Below are 15155 nucleotides of genomic sequence, written 5' to 3'. Positions count from 1 at the left end.
AGCCATTTCTTTAAACCTTGCAAGACTGGTCTATAGAGTTGCAGCTAATTTAATACAAGCCGATCGATGAAGAATTCAAATACTGTGTAATCCTATCCTACTTCAAAGGTGTACGTGGTCGAAAGGTTTCCTAGTAAAATTACTGGTCCTTTCAGACCTGCAACTTCATCTTGAGAACTTCTTTTTGGTCACATAGTAGCTTGAAACAATTGAAATTTGGAGACAGTACTTTGAAGATATGTGCTTCGGCACCATGTACCCAGTGGCGTAGCCACGGGGGTGGGGGTTGGGGGGGGGTTGTCGGCGACAGCCCCATGAAAGCTTGTCGCCCGCCCACTGGGATTTTGGGTGTCGAAAAAATTACATGTGCGAAAAATATATCATTCATTGGTCTGCATGGTATCGAATCTCCATGATGACCACTCATGAACGACCCTTCGACCGCGGATCGGCAGTAGGCTATAGTTGCTGAAAAACCTGACGTGTCATAGCGCATAGGCCGAGATATGTCATGATATTTCAAAGCAACTTACCAGATTGTCTTTTTTCTTCTATTTCTCTAAACTATTTGATGACCATATCAAGACATGGGGATCTCAAATAAAGGATGTTGTGAAACTTTAGAGCAGCTTACAAGGCCTGGGAAGTGTTATTTCCAACGATTTAGGAGGTCTTTATAGCTGAAAATTTCCCGTACGCTGAGCGCCAACCCATGGTGGCACTCCACTCAGGTAGTAACAAGACGCCCTCCCAGCAATTGGTCAAGCCCCCCCCCCCAAGCGCCCACCCCCTCCACTGGAACAATCCTGGCTACGTCACTACATGTACCACAGGTTTATCTGATATCAAAGTGAAAGCGGCTTTCCACAAGAATAAAGAAAGCATATCTATATTTTTGTGTTACACCAACACAACTCAATCCCCACGCAAACAAGACTACCTACGTATAGTTTTCATTAAGGATTCCAATAATTCCTGCAGTTTCCTACCAATAACATATGGAAAGTCACTCCTCTTATCGTGGCGGAGCTAGGGGTATTGGTAAGAGGGGGTGAGAATGGTCTGTATGGGCGCTTTCGACTTTATCTAAGCGGAGCGCCACCACAGGTTGGCGCAGAGCGTACAGAAATCTTTTGAGTAAAGATACTCCCTATATGGCCGGAAATTACCCTTTCCAGGCCTTGCTAATTTGCAGATAAACGAAGAATAAATAGGTGTCATCGCCAACAAAATGTGACAAATGTCAATAGGTAGATGAGAGCGCCATAAAAAAGTCAATAATCGCGAATAAGTAAAAAAAGTGATAAATAGCTGAAAAGGGCGCCAGCAGTCCATATGAGTCCATTTGCCGGGGGGGGGGTGCATCCGCCCCCTTGACGCTCCGCCACTGTTGGGAGCTCAGTGTAGGAAGAGAAGAGGGGAGAGGGACGGTATTTTTTAACGGTTTGGGTGAGCGTCTGCAATGATTCGTAATGACATGTTATCGCAAGCGTTCAACATGCTCAAGTAAAAAGAATGAATGAGGAGGAATTCATATCACTTTTCAATCATTTTTTGAAACAAATTGAGCCAATTGATCGCTAGTAATCTTGAAATTGGTTTTATCACGGTCATTGTCATGTTTCTCATATGTACCTTTCTCATATAAAAGAATTCTGTACGTAATGTTATCAGAAATACTTTTAAAATGACACCAAAGAGATTAAAAGTTCTTTTCGAATTTGTTAATAATATTGTCTTTTAAGAGACACCGTAGACACGTTGCTCGGTTGGGTTTACTGCAATAGTGGCAAATGGAGACCAATATCCGCACTTAGTGGACCTAATGTTATAGTCGTGCATTGACCTTGAACAGAGGGGCCTACCGTGAAAACGTACGGAAAATTCATCCTTTTATATCTCAGCGAGACAATTCCACTGGATACAATAATACGGCTCAAAAGTCCTTAGATAAGGTCATCATAACAATCACAATAAAAGATATGTATGAAAAGCAGATTAAAGATATGATGGAAACTCAAATGTGGACCAAAAAACGATGTCCCTACGGATGCCGTTTAGTGACATTTACATAATTTGTGTGTAGTAGGTTCCGTAGCTCTTTTGTGGAAAAAACTTTGTAATATGCTTAAAGTTGGTAGTTCATCCATGCTTTAAATTAATGAGAGACATAGATCATCACGTTTTATGAGGAGGGAGGATATTTTTAAAAATCTGGGTAATAGGTACTGTAACTCTTTTCTTGGAGAAAGCTTGGAATATGCGGATAAGGAAGAAAGTTTCGAGTTCCTCCCATGCATTAGATAAATGAGGGACCTAGTTCATCACGCTTTGCGAGGATATCTCATATATTAGGTGTAAGAAAAGCGGTGATTGTGAGGAAGGGAAGGGGAGAATGGGGAGGGGGTAAATGATGTTACCAGGGGGACCTAACAATTTGTCCTAAATGAGATTTAAAAAATTCATTAACGTAAGTAAATTTCATTACTGCCTGCTCTCGCTGATTTCTTTTAACCATATAGAGCGGAGTGTGTTTTGAGTCCCCCCCCCCCGCCTGACTGTATGGACGCTCCGCCGCTGCCTGTTATGACATTAGAAACAAATACTGATATGAGATGAGTGCGGTATATACCTACTGACGACTGTTAATAGTATTATAGTGCATGTTCTAGCCTTTTGACATCGTATGAATCTAGCAGACAACGTACAGGTACCGTCTGGTACCATTATCCATTTTGAGTGCTATTTAGGGGTTCTAGGACAAAATCCCCCCCCCCAGACAATATCCCCCTGACCCATACAAAGCCTGCCTGCAACAACCAGGGATGGCCCAGGTGTGACAGTCAAGGCATGGGACATTGCACTGGTTAGGGTACCGTTCAGGGGATTGGTCAGGGTACTAGTGAGGGTACTGGCGAGTGTAACTGTGAGGGCTCCTGTTAGGGTACCTGTGAGGGTACCGGTCAAGGTACTGGTCATGTGACTGGTCAGGGTACCGGTCATCATACTGGTCACTCTACCAGTCAGGGTTCCACTCAGTGTACTGGTTAGGGTACTGGTCAGGATACCAGTCCGGATTCTGGTCAGGGGACTGGTCGGGAGATCATTGAGGGTAATTGCGAGGCTACCTGTTAGTGTGGCCATGGGATATAGCTCCATGGTGTGACATTTAAGGGTACAGTCCAGGGTACTGGTCAGGGAGGGGTACCGATGGGGGTAACTGTCAGGCTCACTATTAAGGTACCGGTTGGGGTATGGTCGGAGTACTGGTCCGGGAACCACTGAGAGTACCAATGGAAATACTGGTGAGGGTACCGGATGACGGTACTGGATGACGATACCGGGGACCGGGATGACGCATTTTTGTAAAGAATTGATGGGAATTTTTTATAGCTTGGGGAGATTTTGGCTTGGGTGGATTTTGTCCTAGGGGGTCTTTGTCCGGGGGGATTTTGTCCTGTCACCCTATTTAGGTATTAGTATTGGACCAAAAACAGTATTAATGTCGGCACGAAACAAACGTTAAAGAAAGCCAAATGTTGTTTGTCCATCACTAACATTCCTGGTGGAACCATGGAAATATTTGAAAATTGTCAGCACTGTGGCAAGTCCCCAGACATTTTGATATGTTACCATTATAGTTAACAAATTGGGTAAAGCCTGTTCAGGGAATGATGATAAGCAGCCCCTCCACTTTTATGTTTTTGACAAAATACTATACACTCAAAGCCAGATTTTTAAAGCAAAAAAATTATGGCAAGAACTAATGGTATACTGGCAGTTTTGAACTAAAATCGACAGTGAATATTACATGAATTGCATCAGAACATAATTTAAGTAATGTATAAATGCATGCGCAGTTGCAACTGTTCACTGTATGTTTATTTTTTTTTCACTCCTCAGAGGAATCCTGCTACAAACAGTCAAACAACAAACAATTTTCAATTGATCAGGAATACAACAGAAAGTGTCTCTTTCTGTACACTACTGTACAGTATACTGTGTTGCTGACTCAAAACATAATCAGAGATAGAGGCAGTGAATGCGATTGCTTAAAATTCATCAAAAATTGTTGACGATTTGTTTTTTTAAACTTCTACCCAGAAATCTGGCTTATTACCAAACACATACAGTAGTGGAGATTATCATGATATTAAAAGACGAGACACAATAAAAATTGTACAATCATATTCAAGCAGTTGATTGTATTTTCAATCCCAGTTTATATTTTCCACAAGATTTATTTCACATAAACCAGGATACTTGCACTATTTCATGACCTCAATTTACTGACCTCTCTCATACATGAGAAACATTTTGGGAACTAACTTATACCTCAAGTATTTATCTAGACTTACCAGTATAGGCTGTATCTAATACCGTAACCAATGCAAATTACCACAATATCATGAAGTTTCCATGTTTGGAGGGACAAAATTATACACAATACCCCTGGATTGCACAATTTCATACCTATAGTTACAAATGTTGTGGTTTAACAGTATTTTTCATTGGGCTGCACTAGGTTTCCATGACATTGGTGCTAGTTGCATGTGCCTTTGCTGTATTCACTCCCCTCAATTTTGAGGGGAAATAATTTAATTTTGTTTAAAGAATAAACTGGTTCTTGGTGTAATAAAAGACCACAAGCTTTCAGTAATTAAGTCAGGCCTAAAATTGTAAACTTTTCCCATAGCATAACCCCTGAACCCCACTTGTAGAATTGTGAAACCGTGGTTCAGAAACAATGCAGTGTACCCCTGGAGATTTTGAGGGATAAAAGTTTGAAAGATTTTTATGATAGTAATCTGCTTAACAAATACCCTTGGTCCTGCACAAGTATCTGTGTGGTGGTTGTTGAAAATTACTGTACTACTGTATGGCTTGCTGATCTTGCTTGGAATACAAAATTAAAACATCTTAAAACATAAGAAATGCATTTAAGAACAGTTAAAGCAAGGTAAGGCAGCAAAATATCCAGTAACCTCAACACTTAAGCATCAGGACCACTTCAGTTGTATAACAAGTTCCATGTTCTTGACAAGCAGCTGCAAATGTTCCCTAATACTTACAACAACATGTAGTGCCACAATGTCACCAAACTAAAATATTTCAAGAAGTACATTGCAAGAGAATGAGTCCATTTATACAGTTAAATATGTAGAAGACTTCCCATGAAGACTGGTCTGCATTCTCTTGGTTCTGTCTGCTTGAAGCTTATAATATTAATTTCCTCTATCTTTTATATGGTGTAACAGTGTAACATATCCTGGAACTAGTTAGTTTTCTGTTACTGCTCTGCATTTATGTGAAGCAAATACTACATTACTGTGCCAATTCAACAGCTATTCCCAGCAACTTCCTAACTCCATTGAAAGATGTGCTGTGTCCCAGAGGATATACATGAGATGTGTGAATCTACTTCGCGATTTACAGGACACACTTTTGCTTTGCTTGGCATCGGCTTCTATGCAAGCTTTTAATTGATAAGCCCAACAAGGAGCTACTGTATACCACTATGTACAGCATGATGAAAAGCTTGGTTGATGATTGTATTCACCCCACTGTAAACTGTGTGATAATCTTGCCTGGCATTTCTAATTAGAGCATATCCTTTGCTGTATTAGCCTGTAGATTTATCCATCTGTTGGTACAAAAAGAAAAGCTTTCTTAAAGATATGCTGATTTGGTCCCAATTATAGCACGCGCAATATAGCTTGGAATGTTTTGCGATTACCGATTAGACCTCACATGACCTCACACTCTACAAATGAAGAAAACAATGAACTGCTTTACAAAACTAAATCTCCTGTAATTCAGCCAATATTTTAATCATCTCACAACCTTTCATATATACTATTTTCACTGTAAATTTCAATTCGTTTATAAATCCATCCCATTTTGGGCCCATTAATTCTTCATTCATCTTGCCTTGTATACAACATTACACATTTTATTTATGCAGCCATGCATTCAATTGGAGCTGAAACAGCTCCCTACCATAGCAAGTGCTTTTAAAAGTTGCAAGTCATTCAAGCTTTACCAATTGTAAAGATTTCAAAATTTAAATATACATGTACATTTTATGTGGACCTAGCCTGACAATTTGGTGTTGTCTTGCATTGACCTTTAAGATTAAAAACCAGAGAGTGGATATAGCTCTAGTGTAGTTAAATACTATGGACATAGAGGAAAAGATACCACCACATTAACCAGGTCATACAAAAGTTTTCATCCCTTCTGATTGTTTCTTTCTTCATTCCATAACTCTGGAATAAATTATCTCAGATGTTACTCGTATTTGAGATAATAGAGTCCTATGGTATCAAGTTTATGCGATGTCAAACCTACAGAATATTAACTTACTTTTTGGTTAATTCAGAAAATATCTTCCATTTTGCTGTCAATGATGCAGTAGGTCACCACATCAGTCTGTCCCAGACGGCATCTGTGCTCTAGCTATGATTGCTACCGTTCCAACATTGACTTTTTCACTGCATGGCAGCTACATCGTACAGTGTTATTCCCTTGGATAGTGGGCTGTTGTCATTCATCTTGAGATTGAGAATGTTGATCATCAAATTTGTCTGAGAAAACATTAACAGTGCCAATCAAATAAATACCAAATGGTCAGAGTGTAGATGTGCATTATTTCAATTTTTATTGTACACTTCTCTCCAATATATTTTGGGCCAATACAGAGCTCAGATCTTTAACACTGAATATTGCACATTTAGTCAACTTGGTATTACTTATGGATCTAAATAGACTTAACAAAATGACTTACAGTATATGCAAGGGAGGGGATAGAAGGCTTTATCAAATTTTTGTGTTATATAGATTTTTGGAGGATATTAACTTTTAATTAGGTGCACTCAGCTTTTGTAATAGTTACATTATGGAAATGTACTGACTCAATAACCTTTTGGATGCATGGCATTGTTATTTTGTACAAATTTTGGCTAGTTATAAATAAGACACTTGAAACACAATGCATCACTTGAGAGACTTAGATTAAAGGTATTCTGCATTGGCCCAAATTTGATGCTGGATTTTCAAGTATTATATCCTTTAACTGTTTTTATTGATACCCTCACTGGGATATTCAGACATCTTACAGTCAAGGGCGTAGGAACCGGGGGGGGGGCTGGGGGGGGGGGCGCCAGCCCCCCAGTGAAAAATGTGGAGGGGCGGAAGTATCATTCCGCCCCCCCGCTTCGCAAGTCAGAAAACCCCTTTTTCATTTCCAAATGAGAAAAAAAATCTCATTTGGAGCACCAAATTGCATCTAAGGCCTGGTGAAAATACAAAATTAAGTTTACAAAATGGAGTGGGTGTTGAAGTGTGCTATATCGCACCAAATTGCATCTGAGGCTACCTGGAAATGCAAAAAAATCCAAAGGGGAGGGGGACACCCCCTCCCCTTAGACCCCTCCCCCAGGCCGGCCATCAGTCTTCAGCCCCCCCCCCCACTCAAAAGTACCTTCCTACGCCACTGCTTACAGTACAGTGGTGTTTAGAATGTCTGAGAATATTTTGGAGAGTAAAGACTTCCAAGAACTTTTTGAAAAGTTCTAGCAATTATAGCATCTCTTATTCAATACAGGCTACTTGTAAGTTACATTTGCATGGTGACTTCAGTCTCTAATAATCTAGGCATAGCTACTGTACAGTATAGTAAAGGCTTCATAATTGACGCACCCCCGTAATTGACGCACCTTAAATTATTACTAGCAACGATACAGCAGGCCACCTAAACTTTTTTGCAGTCAAACAGAATTACATATTTCATGAGTTTGAATCCATTTGAGGTATTTGCTGACCATATTGTGGTATTTTTTAAGCTTTTAACACCCCGCCCCCCCCCCCCCCAGTTTTGCACGTTTTTTGGCCATTTGGAAATCTTACACCCTTAAAATACCCAACATTACCTCAATATGGTAACACTACTCTCTGGGACATGACCTGTCAAAGCTTAGAGGCTCAGAGCATAGCAAACAGCATCTAAAGTCAATGGATGTATACTAAGGCCTACACTACAGTTAGCTTATCGACGAATGTGTCAATTTAGGGGTATGAAATAAGGCCGTGGCTATTCTGACGACTAGTTGTAACAATTACTTATAAACTATTCTTACGACATCGGCGAATTCATGCGAATTCAAAGTAAATAAAGCAACTGCGCATGTAGTAGGGGTAACCCTGACCCTACAGTAACTCTAACCCCTAAATCCAATCCTAACCCTAACCTTAACCGGAAATTATTGTTACTCCTGTCGTAAAAATAGTACTCCTAGTCATAAAATAGCCACGTTATAGCAACTGCGCATGCGCAAAAGGGAATTATTGTTACGACTAGTCATAAGAATAGCCACTTTGATGAAAGAACTTGACACGGCAGACATTATGTGGTCAAATTCTGCTCAATTGTACGGTGCATAAGCACAGAACCTTAACTATTTTGAGATCAGAACATTTCTGAGGAACTACACATTTGAAAAACACATACAGTTGAGTAATTTGGATTTTTCCTTGATAGATATCATTGATCAAATCCTTAAGTGCGTCAATTATAAGCCCACCATGCTACAGTATCTGGTCATGATTAGGGCAATGTATGATACATACATGCACAGTAGGCTAAGAAGTTAAGCTGACCTACTTGAAATCTAATTTCTCTGGCAGTTGGTATTAATTTGTAGCTCACACTAAAGACCAGTTTACCCTTGACCCAATGCTAAGGTAGTGTTAGGACTTGGACTATGGCCCTTGGCTACAGCCGAACGTAGGCTAGGCCTTACAAGTTTTAGGCTAGAAGCTAGTCACTATAGTATTGAAATATAGGTATGAACAAAAAACGTGAAGCTGTATGCAACAACGTTATAATATCAACGTTATTAATATCACCAAACTTTATTGACTAATCTCATGGACCTTACCTGAAGTTGTTGGTGAGACGTTTTCGTGTTAACGGTACTTTTTTAAGAAAAAGTCAACAAGGAAAGAACCTGGGCACGAAAACCAAACTACCCGGCGAACGACTGACCCGATCTCAAGCCCAGTCCCTTTGCATCGAGAGGGAACAGATACTACACATCATCTTATATTAGCCGAAACTGTTCTTGGGTTGCATGCAATGCAGCCTACGGGTATGCTTTAGCGTTAGCCCTGGCGTATACAGTGTACACAGTGTAGAGCGTATACACTGAATACAGGATACTGCCGCTGTCAAGAAAACTACGGATGCCTGTACGTCAGGTCAACTTATATACCAACTGGGGGATATACTTTGAGAGCAAGACTTAGGTTTACCGTAAAGGTTTGACCAATTGGATTTTTCCTTGCCAAATGACCCAAAAAGTAGGTAGCAACTTATAACGACTGATATGCAGTCCTAGTACCATAAGGTATACTGATGTAAAATTTCAAGTTGATCCAATCATTTCACCTCAGGTAAACCTAAGCACCAACTTGGAGAAGTAAACGTAAATACCAATCCAGTGCTATATATATATATATATATATATATATATATATATATATATATATATATATATATATATATATATATATATATATATATATATATATATATATATATATATCTATCTATAGAGATATATATATACATATATATATATATATATACATTATATCAATATATATATATATATATGTATATATTTATTTATATATATATATATATATATATATCTATATCTATATATATATATATATATATATTTTTTTTTTTTTTTTTTTGTATGTTTTTTTTTTAAATCACATTTTGCGTATGATTTGGTGTGTTTTTCTAATTAGAAATTTTTCCGTTTTTGCGCTTTCTTCGTTTATCACGTCCATCAATTAATTCATAGAAAACGCTGTAATAACAAACAAGTTTACAAGTACTACAGCAACTATACATCACATTGAAAAAGAGAAAAACAGATAAAATACCAATAAAACAATAAACTCTAGTCTTAACTTTTTTGTCAATGATCATGGAAACAAAAATGACATAGTACTGTAAAAAAGGTAAAGGGGGGAGGGGTTAACAAACATTTGATTATCAACATTGGATAAAAAATGAAGACTTTTTTAACGATATATTTACTCCTAATGGTAACTTTCTACCATTGAAATGTATTGAGAATCTTTCTGGAATTAGTTTTCACTCTCTGTAATATCACGACTAAGTCAACTCAATTAAGGCATCTTGGAAATTGGTCATTGATAAAATTAGTTACAACATTTGTAATCCTGTTAATAGTTTTTACAATGTTCTATTTTCTGGCTGGGTTTTCGAAAGTTATCTATCTACGATCGTTTACTCCAGTCATCGTGTCATCCATAACGTAAATGTTATTTGAAGTGCTCGGAAACAACTAATACTTACAAGAGAATATTGAATGTTTACTGCAGTATTCCTTTTAATTGTTGTTGTTCCATTGAAGTTCCTGTTCGATGGTTTCAGTATCGTCTGTTCTACATAATCATTCACACAGACAGATTGGTTACATTAACATATTGCAATGTTAAAAAAAATAAAGGGACTCCCATCAGTAAAGGTAGCATGGATTATTATAACATCATTTTTCTGTACAAAACTATGTAATTCATAGAAATATGTTCGACTGTAACTGAGAAATGAATTAGCTTCCTTGGTTTAACTTGCCCTAATTTTTGATATTTAGCTGATGTTGACATGAAAAAAATCAATCTTTACCTTGTATTATTTTCTCTGCATTCAAGTACAAATGAAGTTTTCTGTCTGTTTTAACATTAACATTAAATATCATTATTATTATTAAATACTATGTCATAAAGGATAATCTGATTCACATTCAGTCTAACTATTTTGAATCAACGAAAGCATTTTAAAATTTACTTTCTTCAATCGGTGTGCTTAAGAAACAAATATGTAACATCTGAATAGTATATTTTATAACAAGTAAAAGATAGAGAAAAAAAGGAGCGAATAATGAGATATTAATTGTCTTCCATACGTCTACATCAATCTTAGCAGTAAGAGGAGGAGGAGGCGGCGGCAGCTGCAACTCGAAACATCACGTTAATAACGATCCAAACAATACCAATGACAAGAAAGATCGCCGAACACAACTTAGCTCTTTGAGACGCTTGCTCTGCACCTTGTATGTCACCACTACTGAACAGGCTCCTCACCTTGACAAGAAATAAACACAAAAATATACAAAAAGACATTTTATCACTTGAAAGGAAGACAGTGTTAAGCTTTACGTATTAAAATATTCATTAAATCTATTGTCATCGTCATCGTCATCGTAGTCGTCATTGACATGATCGTCGTCATAGTCATCTTTTATCGGCATTGTAATCGTTATTGTCACCTTCATCGTCATAGTCATCAATATCGTCATAGCAGTCGTCTTTGGACCGTCATTATCATCACCATAATAACCGTCAACGGTCCTGCAATCGTCATCGTCATAGTTGTTTTCCCGTAGTGTAGGAGTCATATGTCTGAAGGGCAATTCTCCGCTTAACTATTATCCAGTGGCAAAGCAAAAGTATGTAAATGTTACATGGCATGAATTATGTATCATACGTATGTAAGTACACTTGGTTTCTACAGTTTAATGTTAACAAATTATTCACTATTTCATTTTTATTTACAAACTTACCAGTCATAATGAATAATGTCCTCGCACTCAGTAAAACCTGCCAATTGGTGAGAACAGTGACGCTGCGAATGTGTTATAGGAATGTTATATTCAGCCGTGGTACGTTATCGTTATGTGTAAGTACGATTGAAAAGAAACTATATAGTGGTAATGTATTTTTCTAGTATGGTATCGACGATTCCATTTGAGAAGACGTTATTGTAGTTGCGTTAAGTAAACTATTGTTATTGTCATTCCAATAAGGAAAATTAAAAGGAAGCTTGAAAAGTATTTGGAACTTCGAAAGGTGAAAAATGGCGGAAACGATGTCAAAGCAGAATGTAGTATCGGGAAGCTTGGGCTTCCTAGAACTTTCCGATTGCAAACTTTACGGTAGCCTACATGCGAACATTCTTCGCTTTGGAGCTGCATGGACAGCGCAATGTAAACAACGAAGAGTCTACTCTTCTGCTGTTCGAACAAGAGTCTTGTGTTACACAAGGACCACGAAATCACCGATGCACTACATATATAACGGTTTAGAGATATTTTTTTAAACATATTTAATTTATAAACAATTTCACCGAAAATTATAGGAAGAAATTAATCTGTATTCAAACGCGGTTTAAGTTGTGATTACTGTAGGGGATGTATGCAGCGTGGGTTATTTCGCAATCTGGATTTGCCCAGATAAGGTCACGTTCGCTACTGTTCAAAGTATATTTGAAATATCCATCTAAAAAGGATTGAAAAATCGTTTCGCTGTCAAAGGCAATATTAGCGTTCTCATACTTTATAAACATGTTTGTGAAAATTGACGTTTTTTTAAGGTGACTTCAAATGGCTACCAGACATTTCCTTTCAGTTTGTTTACATTTGTTGTTGGTTAGGTCCAATCAATCCTGTTTTGATAAGAATATCAAAGGTGTTTTATGTCTTCAGGTAGAACAAGTATTCATTTTGTTTAATGCTATACTAAATTGCTGTGGTTATAATTGAAGAACATAAGACAAACTTAATGATTGCCTTCCTTATTGCATTTTGTGAAAAGTTGCTCAAATTACCGGGAGTATAATTTCAAAATTATGGGTCATATTTCTTACTGTCGTGATGTTTCAATTTATACTTCAAAACAAACAGTTTAAGATCTATTCAAGTGTTTGTTAATAAAAAAAAAATGCTTATTGAAGAAAACACATTTTCTTTGTTTTCTTTTGTTTCAACGATTCCAGGATATCCAAAGTTTACTGGAGCGAATACCCCGTAGTTGAGTGAAAGCGCCTCCCCCATTCTCCGTCACAGTTCCTTCCCCTTTCTCCGTAACGCTTCCTTATCCATCCCCTTGTCCCTCCCTCTTTCTCCGTTACAGTACCTCATCCATTACAGTGACCCCCTCTCTTTATCCGTTACAGTTCTTCATACATCCCTCCATTATTTAATCCTTCATACGCCTCTGGGTACTTCCGTCAACGTTAATCACCCATGTAACTAGATCAGTCGGTGCTAACTTTGAGTTTGTCTCTCTCATCTTGGAAATCATGGGCACGTTACTCGGTCTAAGGTAAGATATGTGGTAAGACAGTGACTTATTTATATATATATATATCTCATTAATTATATTTAATATATAACGTAATACAATTTAACACAAAGCAATCATACAAGCTAAGGGAGTTACGTTCTTTTTATATATTTAGTCATAAAATTTAACGAAACTAATGCTTTATTCAAGTATTTGCATTTGACAACTTTACACAAGGCAAACATAAAAGCCAAAAGCATTACGTTCTTCTCCTGCCCTATATATCGTTTTTAATATATTGATTGTTGTTGACTTTTAATTGAAGGAATTGATTAGCCTTCTCCACCTATCGATTGTTAAAGAGTCATGAAAGGCACAAACGAAAGAGGAAGTCACTCAATATGGTTTTGTCATTGTTATGACTCATGAATAACAGACGCGTTTTAGCACCTTTAAGTCTTTTTTCTTGTACAACTTTCTTCATTAACTACTAGCTTCTGTTTGTTTCAGGTTACCTGTTTTATTCAACAGCGAGGATAAGGTCCTCTCATATATACTACTTCAAAACACGGGAACTGGCAGCATGAACAGTTCCTGTATCTCTAGCAGACACTAATTTTTGTTCTGTTAGCTTTTAGTTCATGTGAAAAAAATGAAATCCTTTATAATCGTCAATTTGAAACATAGAAGGAAACACTCACAAAGTCATGATGACGTCACTCAGTATGCTGTTGCCGATGAATTCTCTCCTTGAACATGCTCACGGAATGTGGTGTAGAGTAACATCTGCTATTGCAGAAAATTTACAGTACGTTAATTAATCGTTTACCTTTGACAAAGAAATTATCTCTTTGCAAGAATGAAATTAAAACCCATTTTGAAAGTGTTTCCATTATACATTGACAGGAAACTTGTTTTTGTGTCTCTTTCTTTTTCTTTTGCTTCATTTTGAACTTTTAAGAGTTATGAATATATATGTGAATTAACAGTAAAAAAAGTATTAAAAAAAATAATAATCATCACAAAACATTAGAAACGTACAAAATATTTATTCCAACCATATTTTTCAATCCGGGATATCCATGGCATTGAAACGTTTGTGTAAATGTTCAGAGAAATAAAAACTTAACAAGTACGTATGAAACGCCGTGTTCAAATTTATTCAAAACCTACAGATATCTTCAATTTAATTCGATATATCTACAATTAATTTCAGATATCTCAAACTAATTTAAGATATCTGTAATTGTTTTCAGATATCCTCAAATACATTTGAGATATCAGATATTGCATTTTCGATATCTTGAAGTTTATTTAAGATATCTCAAAATTTAGGTTATCAAGAAATAAATTAAAGATATTAAGCAGGGAAATTTATCTAAGATATCTCAAATTGAATTCACGATATCCAAACTTGAATTAGAGATATCAAGAAAAGAGTTCGCGAATCCAAATTCGAAATAAATAAATCCTAAATAATATTCGAGGTACCAAAATAATTAGAGATATCCAAAATTGAATTAGAAATATCAATAACTCGAATAGGAGATATCCAAAAGAACTAGAGATACATCACGAATTCGAATTAGAGATATAACAATAATTCGAATTATAGAATTTGAGATGTAATAATGTGTATAGAACCGCCAGAGGTGAACAATGTTGTGTGACACCATCAAAATTGGGGCTATAATATTTTGTATTTCATACATGTAGTTCCATCGTTTCATGGGCGATTAATGGTAAATCAAAGAAGCATGATTTCGACATTTACCTTTTTTTCTGTAGCAGTATAAAGATCAAGTCTGGTAACAACAGATTTTGAAATTCGTTGTAAAATAGCTTATTGGTTACCTGAAAATTCTTCCCTCAATGTCTCACGAACACCATTGTTTTCTGCTGAAGAGGAAGTGACGTAATTGATATTTTACAATGAATAGCCGGCATAGTACGACATTGTTAATACTTCCCCTTTCCATTTTCGTTTTGTT

General features: G+C 36.9%; 3 protein-coding genes and 2 long non-coding RNA genes across 7 annotated transcripts in view; 2 read left to right on the top strand and 3 right to left on the bottom strand.

Moving 5' to 3' along the window:
* LOC139982748 (proline rich transmembrane protein 1B-like) overlaps positions 1–15155 on the bottom strand; it is a 186663-nt gene that overhangs the window by 20988 nt on the left and 150520 nt on the right. The window lies entirely within an intron of this gene.
* Positions 1–15155, top strand: part of LOC139982743 (angiopoietin-1 receptor-like) — a 172542-nt gene that overhangs the window by 118583 nt on the left and 38804 nt on the right. The gene's annotated exons all lie outside the window — the stretch shown is intronic.
* LOC139982757 (proline-rich transmembrane protein 1-like) overlaps positions 1–15155 on the top strand; it is a 56552-nt gene that overhangs the window by 34450 nt on the left and 6947 nt on the right. The window lies entirely within an intron of this gene.
* Positions 4191–9228, bottom strand: LOC139983631 (uncharacterized). The gene is made up of 3 exons (XR_011798777.1): positions 8940–9228; positions 6367–6587; positions 4191–5644 (listed from the first exon to the last, which is right to left on the bottom strand). It is a non-coding gene; the product is annotated as an uncharacterized lncRNA (long non-coding RNA).
* Positions 11057–15061, bottom strand: LOC139982870 (uncharacterized). The gene is made up of 3 exons (XR_011798403.1): positions 14939–15061; positions 13866–13953; positions 11057–11184 (listed from the first exon to the last, which is right to left on the bottom strand). It is a non-coding gene; the product is annotated as an uncharacterized lncRNA (long non-coding RNA).

Source organism: Apostichopus japonicus, chromosome 16 (assembly GCF_037975245.1).
Source record: "Apostichopus japonicus isolate 1M-3 chromosome 16, ASM3797524v1, whole genome shotgun sequence".
Classification (NCBI taxonomy): Eukaryota; Metazoa; Echinodermata; class Holothuroidea; order Aspidochirotida; family Stichopodidae; genus Apostichopus; species Apostichopus japonicus.
Note: the sequence above shows the minus strand (reverse complement) of the source record. Positions and strands in the feature narration are given on the sequence as shown.